This window comes from Arctopsyche grandis, chromosome 13 (genome assembly GCF_051622035.1).
Source record: "Arctopsyche grandis isolate Sample6627 chromosome 13, ASM5162203v2, whole genome shotgun sequence".
In the NCBI taxonomy this organism is placed as follows: domain Eukaryota; kingdom Metazoa; phylum Arthropoda; class Insecta; order Trichoptera; family Hydropsychidae; genus Arctopsyche; species Arctopsyche grandis.
Genome location: NC_135367.1, coordinates 26,936,036 through 26,949,850, shown reverse-complemented (window position 1 = coordinate 26,949,850; position 13,815 = coordinate 26,936,036).

The following is a 13,815-nucleotide window of genomic DNA, read 5'->3' as shown; positions in this document are numbered from 1 at the left end:
CATTGACATTATTGTTGCGTAAAGATAAGACGATTAGTACACGCTGTCCAATCAGCGTGCGGTACTTATCGTCCAATCAGAGAGCCCGACTCATCGACCAATCGGAGAGCTCGGCTCATCGACCAATAAGCGAGCTCGACTAAACGACCAAACCTGCATAAAAGCCGGCAGGTTGGCCTCAGTATTCATTAGGAACCCGGCTATCGCCAGAAGATGATCTATTAATGATCTGAAACCTACCTGATTGTTTTCTTGTACCTCGATTTGACTCCCCTTCCCTTTGATTACTCTTCAGCAGGCCTGGGCAACATGCAGCCCGCCGAGTATTTTGATGTGGCCCGCGAGCAAAATTCAAAAAAGTTTACTTTTTTCTGATCTAAAAATTTTTTGTTGATTTGTTAAATATTTTATCGTTTCTGACATAAGATAGAATACAAATTTTAATAAGCAATTTATTCTCATCAATATTAGAATCGATCACATGGTACTCGATAGCTCTCGACGAAAGTAATGATCGAAAAGATACCGCACAGTTATTAATTTTCATACGCGGATGTAACTCAATTTGAAATTATTGAAGGGCTTTTGTTATTGGAATCACTTAAAGATCAAACAACAGGAGCTAATAATTTTGAAAAAGTTGTTATTTGCTTAAAAAAATAACAACCAAGTTTGACCGGTAAAAATATTGGACATATAAGTTAATTATAAATTTTAGAGTTAAGTATAATAATTAAGATGTATTTTTAAATTAGCTTGATAGCTAAAATATATATAAATAAAATAAAAATAAATAAATTAAAGAAAATCCAGCATAAATTTGCGGAAATTGTCCTGATTACAATTTAATTATAATTCATTGTATTATACATCAACAAGTATTGTGCAAAAATGTGTTAAAAGTTGAACATGTGACATCTTGTATTATAAGTATTATTTTCGTTATGTATTAATTTATGTTTAATTGTTATTTTGTTTTTTTTTGTGTTATATTTTTTGACCATTGTGGCGCTTTAGGAATTCCTGTTATGCCACAATGGTCTGTTTAGAATAAAATAAATAATAAATAAATAAATTAAACTTGTAAATTTAATACGATCGAGTGGCTTGAAACACAGACAATTCATTGCTTTTCTTCAAGTTATTAAATCTGACTTCACACATATTATTTATCATAATCATATTCGATGGCTTAGCATAGAAAAAATACTTCGGCGAGTATGAGATACAAAATGAAATGAAAAATATTATCGACTTTCCCAAATTAACTGATAATGACTGGGTGTGTGATTTTGGTTTTACTTTGGACATCGTGACACATTTAAACACTTTCATCACAGTCTTCCAAGGGGAAAATTTATATGTCCATGATATGGTGAAAAGTTTGAATGCATTTAAACTGACCATTTCATGGTTGACCACTTTTCAACCATGAAATTGCTGAAGATACCAGAAAATAAATTTGAAGACTATGGTGAAATTATCGACGATTTAAGTGGTGATTATATATTTACAGTGGGATGCTGATTTAAGGGATTACATACATACACCGTTATGAAGAAATTTGCAAATTTTACAACGCCCTTGAAAAAATACGGAAAAATTCGACAAACTTTTTGACAAGAGATTTTGCTCAAAAAATGTTGGTGGTTTTTTGATCAACCTAAATATGTAAACAAACATTTTCAATCATTAATATCAATAAAAATTCTTTACAATCAAGCATCACAGATGAAAATTTACAAGCATTTTTAAGAATTTTAACTACAAAATTTTCTTCTGAAATTAAAAAAAAAACAGTTAAAAAAATGTAAAACAGTTTCATTCGTAAAATTAAATTGTTGTTTTGTATGAAATTTAAAAAAAAAATGTTTTAATTCCTTTAACGATAATGAATAATGTATGTATATCTAAAAATAGTATTTTACTTGCGGCCCGCCGCTCATTTTCAATTTCTAATGTGGCCCTTCATCCAAAAAGTTTGCCCAGGCCTGCTCTTCAGTATACCCTGTTTTAAAAGTCAAGTATATTTATAGCTGTCATTAGTTCGTCAACTTATCATGTAAAAAGTTCACCTTAATATACTTAGTAGATGTCTTTGATTAGTTAATTTCCTAATAGGGATTTGAAATTTGGCCACTAAATTCGTAAGCGGAAACTACCGATAAATCCATAATTGCATTTAGCATATGTAAGTAATGGATCACATATCTTAGGTTGAAGAAAATAAATTTCTTATATACACAGTACATTATGTATGTACATATTAAGAAACCGTTCTAAGAAAGAATCTGCAATTCAAATGGATTCTGAAAACAAGGCGACTCATTTACATAAGCAAGATCTCGCACACTGCCGTATATGTATGTTTGTAATATAAATCAGGATTTGTGCATTATTAAAAACGACGAGTTGCATTCTAAGCGACCGATTTAAATGCATGTGCAACGCTGCAATGCGGGACGCATTCAACATCTATGTCGAATCGCACTAAATAAATATAAATCGACAGTTTTGCATCAAAAGGCATTTTTATTCGTAACTTGTGTGTTTGCTGCATTTGGAAAATACGCCCGCAGCAATTCTGTCAGTTTAATACAGGTGCAGGATTGTATTTTTGAAAAGCGGAATCAATTCTAAAAAAAACAGTATGCGAAATTTACGTATCGAATTTGGTAGTTTTAAATTGAATAGATTTCCATAGCGGAAAAATTTTATGAGTATTATATACATTTGAATGTGAGCTTTTTATATACTACTAGCGTTGTGCCCGTTGATTTAAAATAATAGCGTTGTGCCCACGAATTAAAATAAAGTTATATGTATATTATATATGTATAAATATAGTGTAAGGTAGTTTATAGGCGCGCACGCATATTAATGCGCCGTTCATCCGTTCGAAATGAATGAATGAGTGTATGTGTCTTCGTGAATGTGTGTATGTTTCACCCGTCGCTTGGCCTGTCGTCGCATGATGTTCCACCCCACCCCCACTTCCCCGCGTCTCCTCGAACACTTCAATTTGATTGGTTGTGTGTCCACGGTCTGGCACAAACACACATCGCGTCCGTTTTTTATATACATATTATCTAATATAAAGTTTCGAAAGATACTTTGTATGTAAGTATGTAAGAAAATATGTAATGTTGGTTGGGAGCTGTTGTGAAAGTTTCTATGATGACATGGGGACGGGGGACGGCGGCCACCGGGTTCTGTTTATATATAATTTCGAAAGAGACTTTGTATGTAAGAAACATTGGTTGGGAACTTCGTAAACATGTCAAAATTTCTATGACGAGTCGATATTTTTTTCGATTCAAATAAATTTAATAAAAAAACAAATGAATATTTACTATTAGATTCACCATGTTTAAGCTGTTTATATTGTAAATACTGAGTGAAGCCGGGTAAAACAACTAATCTATCGATTTATATATGTATATCATATATATAAAGACGGTAATCTGTGTGTGTGTGTGTGTCCTAACTCTCGCCGAACATAATGAATGAATCGATAAATTCATTTTTCGACGAGACGACTTTGTCGCGACTCGAACCGATCACCCCAAATAGCCTGAATATAGGTCTAAATTGAGCTAATGGTCACGTACATCACGCCAAATCCAATTCTTCATTTCGCCTTTTTTTTTTAAACATTAATTGAAATATTCCTTCTCGCCGTATACAAGTACGTAATTTTAATAATTTCATTTAGCGAGGTTTTGAACCATTTTTTTATATATTTATTTTTATCTAAATTTAAATTATTTATATTTTGACGATATTCGAGAAAAAAATTGATTTCATTCACCGCGGGCACCGGGAATCGAACCTCGGACCCTCCGATCCAAACGCAATGTTCTCACGAGCCCGCGCCGCACGCCATATCCTCGCCCAGAATGCGTGTTGTAAATACACATCATATGTATATGCACGTAATTTGTTATGTGTAATAATAATATTCAACGTTACGAGGTCAATGACCGTTTGTGTATAATCGGAAAATATTACATTTTGTTAACTTTAATTAACATTTTCTAAACGTTAACTTTAAGAATTGAAAATTATTACAAATAAAGAAATGAAAACTATCTATGAGAGTCTTCGAAAATAACGGTTCCGGTTCCGGATTTGTTTTTAGTTTTATACGAGTATATAATAATTTTATACCCATGCGATGATATTTCATCGGGCTATTCACTAGTATGTATATACAATTGAATGTCTGTGTGTGTGTGTCTCGTATAGGCTCCTAAGCCACTGAACCGATCACGATGGAACTTTCAAGATTTGTTGTATGCATGTCCGGGAAGATTACTGTGAAATAAAAAACTCTTAATATTAATATTCTTAATTACGATTTTACTGACGCGAAAGTTAAGCTATCCTTCCGCCTTCAACGCATCACGCAGCGAGTGTGACAATCATCGCGCCACGCCTACCTCGCACTCGAATGTGCTGACCATTTCAATTATAACGAGGAAAATATTCATTTTTTTATAATATGTATACACAGATTACATCTCAATTTAATACAAAGGAACTTATAATTTACTATATGGTATTTATTTATCATTATTAGTTACTTAGTTATCGATTCTTTAAGCCTTAGCAAAGTGTAATATATGTATGTAGGTTTATACTTATACATACATGGGCTTACTATATATCAATAACAATATTGAAAAGTGTTCAAACGTTTATAAACGGAATCATTACTTTCACTATAATGTGTAAACAGGAAAATACATAGATGAATAGCATTATAATTGAATAATAAAATAGTTTTCCTCAAACATACATTTATAGATTTCGCAGATGTATATATATATATACATATGTACTATTTCCTTCGTCATATTTCTCATTAAAAAAGTTTAGAAAAAAATTGTAATCTCTATTGTAGTGGTAAATTTGTATATATGTATATATACAATGTAAATGTTTTTACGTTGCTTCTTTGTATTGTATTGAATTAGATAGGTCCACATTTTAAATGAAATAATGAAGTCATCATTATTTTACCGTGATGCTTAATTTAATGTGTTGAATAAAGCAAATAAAAAGTCTTCCAATTCGTAATCAAATTATAAAGTCCGAAGCATTTTCACAATATTAAGTTCGAAGCAAATTATAAAGTTTGAAGAAAAAAAAATAGCCGCAGAAAATCCTATTTATAGCAATAATTTTTCGAAATGCTGTTTCTATGCATTTTATATCATTATTCAGGGAATTTTGTATATATATGTATATATATATATATATACATATATGTGCGAAAATAATCAATAATCAATTAGAAATGATGACTTCAATATTTTTCGTAATTTTAAATGTTTTTGCGTTGCTCTTTTGTATTGTATCGAATTATACAGGTATTTTAAATGAAATAATAAAGTCATCATCATTTTATTGTTGATGCTTAATTTAATGTGTTGAATAAATCTCCTAGTTCATAATCAAATTACAAAGCTCGAAGCAAAAAAATAGCCATAGAAAATCCTATTTATAACAATAATTGGTAGCAATCCTGTTGATATGCATTCTATATCATTATGCAGGCAACATTTGTATATATGTACATATATAAGTGCGAAAATAATCAATAATCAAATCAGAAATGATGACTTCAATGTTTTGCATATTTTTGCGTTGCTATTTTGTATTGTATCGAATTAGATAGGTCCATATTTCAAATGAAATAATGAGGTCATTATCATTTTACTGTTGTTGCTTAATTTAATGTGTTGAATTAATCAAATACAAAGTCTTCTAGTTCATAATGAAATTATAAATTTCGGAGCATTCTCAAAATATAGATTTTCAATAATTTTAAATGTTTTTGCGTTGCTTTTTACTTGTAGTAACAATAGATGAAGTTTTGCGAAAACTCGAACTCGAGATTTTGACTGATTCAAACTCTGTATCGTATCGATCACTGATCACGTTTTCATGATCTAGAAAAAAATGTGTGTCTGTCTTTCTGTGTATTTTGGGGATTTTTTGAACACCGTTAGTCCTATCGAACTGAAACTTAGTATCGGTTACTGAAATTCTTATCGACATGACGTAAATATTTTTCAAATTTTAAGTTGACTGGAAATGGTACCTCCCCTTATAGGTGTCCTCTTTTTTTTAAGTTTTTGAATTTAATTATCTCCCAAACCGCTAACTAAATCGGATTGAAATTTTTTTACATGCAATAGAAATAATAATTTTTATAACTTAATATTTTTTAAATATTTTTATCTGAACCGGAAGTAGTACTTTTGATCTAGAGAATCGAGGTTTTTTATGTTTTTCTCAGAAACCTTTTGATTTATTGAACTGAAATTTCATATCTAGAAGTTTAAGCATAATACAAAGTTATGTATAAAATTTGTTAAGCATCCCTCAACCGGAAGTATGCAGTTTGCTCTTGTTTGATTTTTCTTCCACTATTTTTTTCCACCCCTTAAACATGAGTATTCTTCACGAAAAAAATCAAGTATAATTCTTGTATTAATGTGATAAAAAAATTAACTAAGTTTAATAAACCGGAAGTGGGATTTTTTCCTCTTAGAAAGATCAAAAATGTTGTCGCCTGGATTCTGTCCACACCCCTGAACGTATTAAGCTGAAAATTTATATTTGTATTCTTTATGTACTAACTTAGAGCTGCTAACGTTTTGGTCAGAATTCGTAAGCCGTAAATAGTATTTTTTTTAAAACAATATTTCACTATTTTATTTTGACCTTTTAAATTATTTTTATTTTCTTGATATTTAATGTGTATAACACAGATAGTGATTTTAAATATTAAAAAAAAAATTAACAAAATCCGACAAACGGAAATAGAACTTTCGTCTTGTCCATACAATTGCGCTCAATTTGTATCGCTGTCATAGTTATTAGTATTTCATAATCTGTCTGTACGGTTCAATATCGAATTTTGTGTTGTAACTTTCTTATATTCCTCAAATACATAGATAAAGTCATGGCTTGGTCACACCCGAATTTTTTGTATTGTATTGAATTGGACAGGTGGGTATTTTAAATGAAATAATGTAGTCATCATCATTTTACTTTTGATACTTAATTTAATATGTTGAATAAATCAAATAAAAAATCTTCTAGTTCATAGCATATTTTCAAGCGTGCCTCTTTATTGATTTAGTTTGCAATTCATCAGGACGTATTAAAATTGATTTAAGTTACCCCAAACACTCAAAAGGATATTCTTTATTATCCCTCCTTTGATTTAACTAGCACTCTAATCGCGGTACTTAATCCGCCAAATTTTCGCAGATGGGCTTCAAACAGCTCAATATCTTCGAAAGTGTAAACCGAAAGTGTAAAAATCCGATCTGGCGCTGCCAAGTGTACGTAATGAAATTAAGCAAGGAAGAGCTCTCGAGATTGGATTAAAATTGGCACTCACAGACGCCGCGAGAGTGAGCCAGGCGAAAATTAACTTTCGTAATTGCTTTCGATTTCTTGTCAAGCCCAAGATTTGAGGTCTCGATTCAATTCGGAAATATTACACCTATAAATATATAGAGTGCGGTGGGAAAACGTTTCGAATTTGTACGTATAATATGTATAATATATGGTGAAATGACGCTCACACTTCGATGTAACGCATTAATTACTTCATAGTGCAATACTCCAAGACTGTTTGGAAAACACACTTGAAACCGTCAAAAGGACACAGCTTCCGGTTGGAAAATTCTCATCGAAATTCCCCGAAAACCTTTTGTCCCATAGGACTCGAAACAACTCGAGCGCGCCTGCACATCAATCAAGCGTGAAAACGTGATTGATGATTTCAATAAACTTCGAACGTACATAGTTGAAATTTTCGGCTTTTAAGAAATGTTTTACGAAATCCAGATGGGAATTTAGATAATTTGAATTATTTAGTAAATGTAACACATACATAGATCGCTATATATGTATGTATGTATGTAAGATCTGGCACCCAATCTAAGTATACATACATACGTGTTTTTATCATTAAAATGTGAATGGAACCAGTTTCATTTCGATATTTATTTAAAATCACTCCAAATATTGAAATATTATCATGACTAGACTTACAAGTTGTTGTATTTTTATTTTATTTTATTTAAAAAAATCAATACCACAGATACTTGACAGGTTGCCCCAAATCGTCACTGCAGTTAAAGCAAATCAAGAATAATAAAAATAATAAAAATTAAGTAAGAAATTAGTACACAAAATAAAAACAAATAAATAAGATTGAAAAATTATATCGTGCTATTTAGGATGTGTTTCACTAACTCAACATATGTAACTGGCATTGAAGAGGTCCAAGTAATGTGCCAGTAAGTTAAGGAGTCGAACAGCTCTCGAGAGGGGGGAGTTCACGAGCACGTTTATTGATTTAGCCCTAATTGGCAAAAATATATGCTAAATTAAATGTATGTAGCTAAATTACAATAAATAGTGGTTAGTAGCAGGCCCGGCCCGAGGGTATATGGCGCCTCTAGGCAGATTGGTTTCAGCACCCCCCCCCTAAATTTTTAAACAATAAATGAAAAATATATATGTATAAAAAAAATTAAATTAAAAATCTTTATTCAAAATACGCACGTTTTATCTATAAAAATTAATAAAACAAAATAAAATACGGATAACTATGATTAAATTCAGACATTAATTTATATTCAACAATGAATAAAATAGTTTTATAGTGACATTTCTTTTTTCGAATATGATTGGTTCAGATATTTAATTTCGTGAAGCAAATCCATCCCTTATATACATAAATATGTTTTAAGGGTATTTTATATAAAATAAAATTCAAAATTACCATTTGTACCGATGACAGTTTGCTGTTTTACAAGTTTTATTCGTGAGTCGTTGATATTTGACGGTCAACTTCCTGCATCCCTCGTAAATTATAATATTTTACAATCAGTCTTGTTACTAAGAGTAGAAAAATGAAATTGAATATATAATGTTTTATAAATTCAAAGTAAGCCAAATTATTTTTTCAATTTAATAATCAAAAAAATAAAAATGGGAGAGCCTCGCAGCGCCCCTTGTCTATGGCGCCTTAGACATGTGCCTAGTCTGCTGCACCTTTAAGCCGCCCCTGGTTAGTAAGATCAAACAGTATTTGAAGGTAGAAATCATTTTTGATGGATCATCATTTTCGCAATCTTAAATACTGATTACTCTCAATATTACTGAGAGTAATCAGTATTTATATATATTTTACAAACCAAGGTCTGTTCAAAAACTAGATTCTAGTGGGAATCGAACCCGTGACACTCTGCAGGAAAGCATAATATACTAACCACTAGGCCACGCTGCTGGTTATAATGGATAAATGAATAAAGAAATAAATTTGTAAAAACATTTTTGGTGTCAATATTTTGAAAAAATATCGTAAAACTGTTTGTTTCTATTTTTAATACGTAAATAAGTAAATACAAAATGAATTGGAAAAAAGCTCTTTTATATATTTTAATTAAATTTAAATTTTTTTTTAACATAATTAAGTATCATAATATTTTATAAGAAATGAAAAAAATATACGTGAGAATATTTTCACAAGAGCCGAAATATATTTGATTCGATAAAATATCGTTCTGGAATATATTCCGACCGGGAAAGAAATGGTACCATTTTTTTGGCTTGTGCTTTATGAAACGTGAAAACCCCTTTCAACTTTTTCACACGTTAGAAAAAAAATTGCACGGTCCTATTGAAACGTAAGGGAATGTTTTTTGGTGGTGCTTTGTTCACTTTTACACGAAACGTAACTCCCTTGATAATTATCACAAGATAGAATTTTCCTCTGTGTTGTCGAGAGACTGGTTTTTTTTCATTTCATTCTACTCCGCTTGATGTAAAAAATTGGAATTGATTCTGAAAACTAATTTAGTACGTGCATTCTCCCTTAATTGCAAAACACACTTTTTCGGAACAAATTGCACTATGTGAAAAGTAAACCTTTATAAATGACGGGCTGAAAACCAGACTGGTACAAGTGACATTTAAAAAAATCTGAGCTAAATGCTGAAATAATAGCATATATGAAATGCTATTATTTTAGCACTTGAGAATAACAAACAATTGAGAAACAAACGGATCGGGGAAGCTTTAGTGAGCTATCTTCCCTTTTTAAGGAAATACTTAGGCCATATCAGATCATTCTGGAACGAGCGCTGGCTGCGCGTGGACCTCCTGAATCAGTCAATAATTGCTGCGAAGTGACTTTGGTCTTTCATTTGGATCGTCTAACCACCCCTAGGGCCGGGCCGCACCGTGCAACTTTGTCGGCCAACTAGTCGCACGACACTAAAAAATGTATGGAAATGTGTGCGTCAAACAAGTTGACGGGTGTGGCATGTCCCATCTACCTGCATGCATTGGTCTGTTCGCCCTCAACCAAGTTGTTCGCGAGTTGAGCGGTGCGGCCCGGCCCTATGCAACAATAGGAAACACGAACTCAAAACTAACAAAAAATAAAAATCAAATTCTACCGACCGCTATACGCACGAACAATGTTGTATTTCTGATCAAAATGCCATGCGAAAATGAAGCGAAATATAATTGGCCATCGCGGGTCGAGTGGGGGGTGAATGCGACATCATGTATCTGGAGATTTCAAAAAAATTAGATTTTGATTCCTTTTTTCAGTTCCGGATTCTGATTCCTTTTTCAGTTCCAGATCCGAATTTCTTTTTCAGTTCCGGTTACGGATTTCTTTTTCAGTTCCAGTCCCGAATTTAATTTTTAGTTCCGGATCCGTATTTTTTGTCCAGATTCCTTTTTCAGTTCCGGATCCAGACTATTTTTATTTTAAATCATGTCTCAATTAGTTTCCGAAACCCCTCTTTGAAATTTCAACGGGCACAACACTAGTCTATTATATATGTAAGTCCACTATTTAAACCCTCAAATAAATTTAATTTTAGAATGACTAAATTGAGGAATTCTTATAAGGAAAATGTAATATTTTAAAGTCATAGCAAATTATGATTGCACAATAAATAATGTTTGTAAGATTTGATGTAAAACTTTGTATTGATAATTTGACATTGGAAAAAAATGTATATTAAAATTTTATCCGTGTCCAAATTCACTTTTTTATATATATATTTTTTTGACATTTTAAAATTTGCATTATTAAGAAATACGATAGTGTTGAATATTTAAAAATAATAACGTCAAACATTTTTCATTTTGAAATAACTTTCATTCTCTGTCGAATCAATGTCATTAAGTTCATCCGTTGACCTCACAATCGCTTTCGCAAATCACTAAACGCCTACCGTTCACGTTCAATATTGAAATTTATTATTTTATGATATTCAAATGTTACAAATTAAAGGGTGTTTTTAATTTAAATAAAGATGCCCCCCCCCCTTTTTCGAGATATGATTCTTGAGAAATTTTCGAAGAGCAATTTCACGAGAATTCAATTGATGTCTGGCCGACAGGAATGTTCGTCTGAAATGTCAGGTCTTACAATAATTTTTTCTTTCATTCTTCCGAGGCGATCAAAGCGAGAATTTGAACGCGAATAAATAAATCAAAAGAAGTTCAAAACGTCAAACGCTTTCAAAATGAAATATTTTAAAGAGATGGAGAGCCCACCATTTTATGTATTATCGCAGTTCAAGACCAATGTTGTTTTTTAATTTATGACGTATACATATATATGTACTTACATATGTACAGAACGATCCCACTTTAGAAGCCGAAAATTTTCCTAAATTAAAAACACTTATTTTATAACCTTTATTGTATCTGACTTGTGACAACTAAACGTTCACAGGCAATCATCCGAAGATCAAACTTTTCAAAGCATAATTAAGTGTATTTAATAGCATCTATAGAAGTTCAGTTTGAAGTTTTTCGGTTCAAACTTTACTTAAAAAAAACAACATGAAAGTAATGAAATCATCAAAACAAATAAATAATGCGATCATTGAATTTTCAGTGCCACTCTATTTCCACTTATAAACGTCATTTTATTTTTCTATTATATATCAAGGAAATTTCAATATATTTAAACGTGGACTAAAGGTTAACATATTATGCTTTCGAGCGGAGTGGTCACGGTTCGATCCCCACTAGTAGCTGTTGGCCACACCTTAGTTTGTGACTCCAGGTCGATCGTTTCCTTTCAATGATTGGCAATTTTTCTGATTTTCTTTGAAATGGTTCCTGTAAATTAGCATCTCCTATCCAATCTCTCTTAAAAATCTCAAGTTATTCAGCGTCTTAAGGTTCGCCAATTTCAATAATAAAATGCTGCAAAAATTCTCCATAGATGATAGTGTGGATGATGTTTGTATGAATTCGCATAGTATAAAATGCTTGTATTAATTGTATTATTATACTAGATGAACCCGGCATGCGTTGCAATGCCAGAATAAGGCATGCAATTACCGTTTCTGTTCCTGTTCCCGTTCCCGTTCCCGTTCTCGTTCTCGTTCCCATTTCAAGTGATGCTTGGAGATCAAATAACGTATCCTCAAAGCCGTGTCGTCATAAACCAACTGGTAACGTGGTTACTAACGAACACATTTCCTTGACTGCACAATGGCGCTTCAAACTTTCGCGTCGGTAAAATCTTAATTACGAATATTATTTATTAAGAGGTTTTTCCCGTTTTTTTTTCACAATAATCTTCCCGGATATGCATACAATAAATCCTGAAAGTTTCATCGTAATCGAATCATCGTAATCGATAAAGTTGCATCGTAACGGTTAGCGGTTTGGGAGATAATTGAATTCAAAAACTTAAAAAAAAGGAGACACCTATGTATGTATGTATAAGGGGAGGTACTATTTTTGGTCGACTTAAAAATTTGAAAAAAAATTATGTCATATCGATAATAATTTCAGTAACCGATACTAAGTTTCAGTTCGATAGGACTAACGGTGTTCAAAAAATCTCCAAAATACACACACACACACACATTTTTTATAGATCATGAAAACGTGATCAGTGATCGATTCCGAGTTCAATTCGGTTAAAATCTCGAGTTCAAATTTTCGCATGATCACAAAACTTCGTCTATTGTTACTATGTACATAGATAAAGTAAAAACGATCACAATGTAGTGTTAGCATAATATTGTATGTACAAATAAACAATTTGAATACTTATGTATGTACATACATACTAGTGATAAGCCCGATGAAATATCATCGCATGGTTTCTGCCATATCTGGTCTATTCAATTAAAAAAATAATAAAGAATAAAAATTGAAGTCGAAATAGAAATAGAAGCTGAAATTGGAATTGAAATAAGAATTGGGAATCAGAATTGAAATTGGTATAGAAATCGGAATCGGAACTGAAATCTGGATCGGAAATTGGAACTGAAATCAGACTGGGAATTGGAACTGAAATCGGAATCGAAAATTGGAATTGAAATTAGAATCGGGAATTGGAACTGAAATTTAAATCAGAATTTGGAATTGAAATAGGAATTGGGAATCGCAATTGAAATCGGTATAGAAATCGGAATCGGAACTGAAATCTGTATCGGGAATTGGAACTGAAATTTAAATTGGAATTTGGAATTGAAATTGGAATCGGGAATAGGAATTGAAATTGGAATAGAAATCAGGTTCGGTAATTGGAACTCGAATCAAGATTGGGGATCGCAGTTGAAATCAGAATCAGGAATCGGAGTTGAAATCGGAATCGGGAATCAGAATTGAAATAGGAATCGGGAATCGGGACTGAAGTCAGAATTGGGAATTGGACATTTATTTTATATCTAAATTGGAATGTGTATTTATATTGAACGTGTGCTGGTTGTGTGTGGATAGGTTCAGATA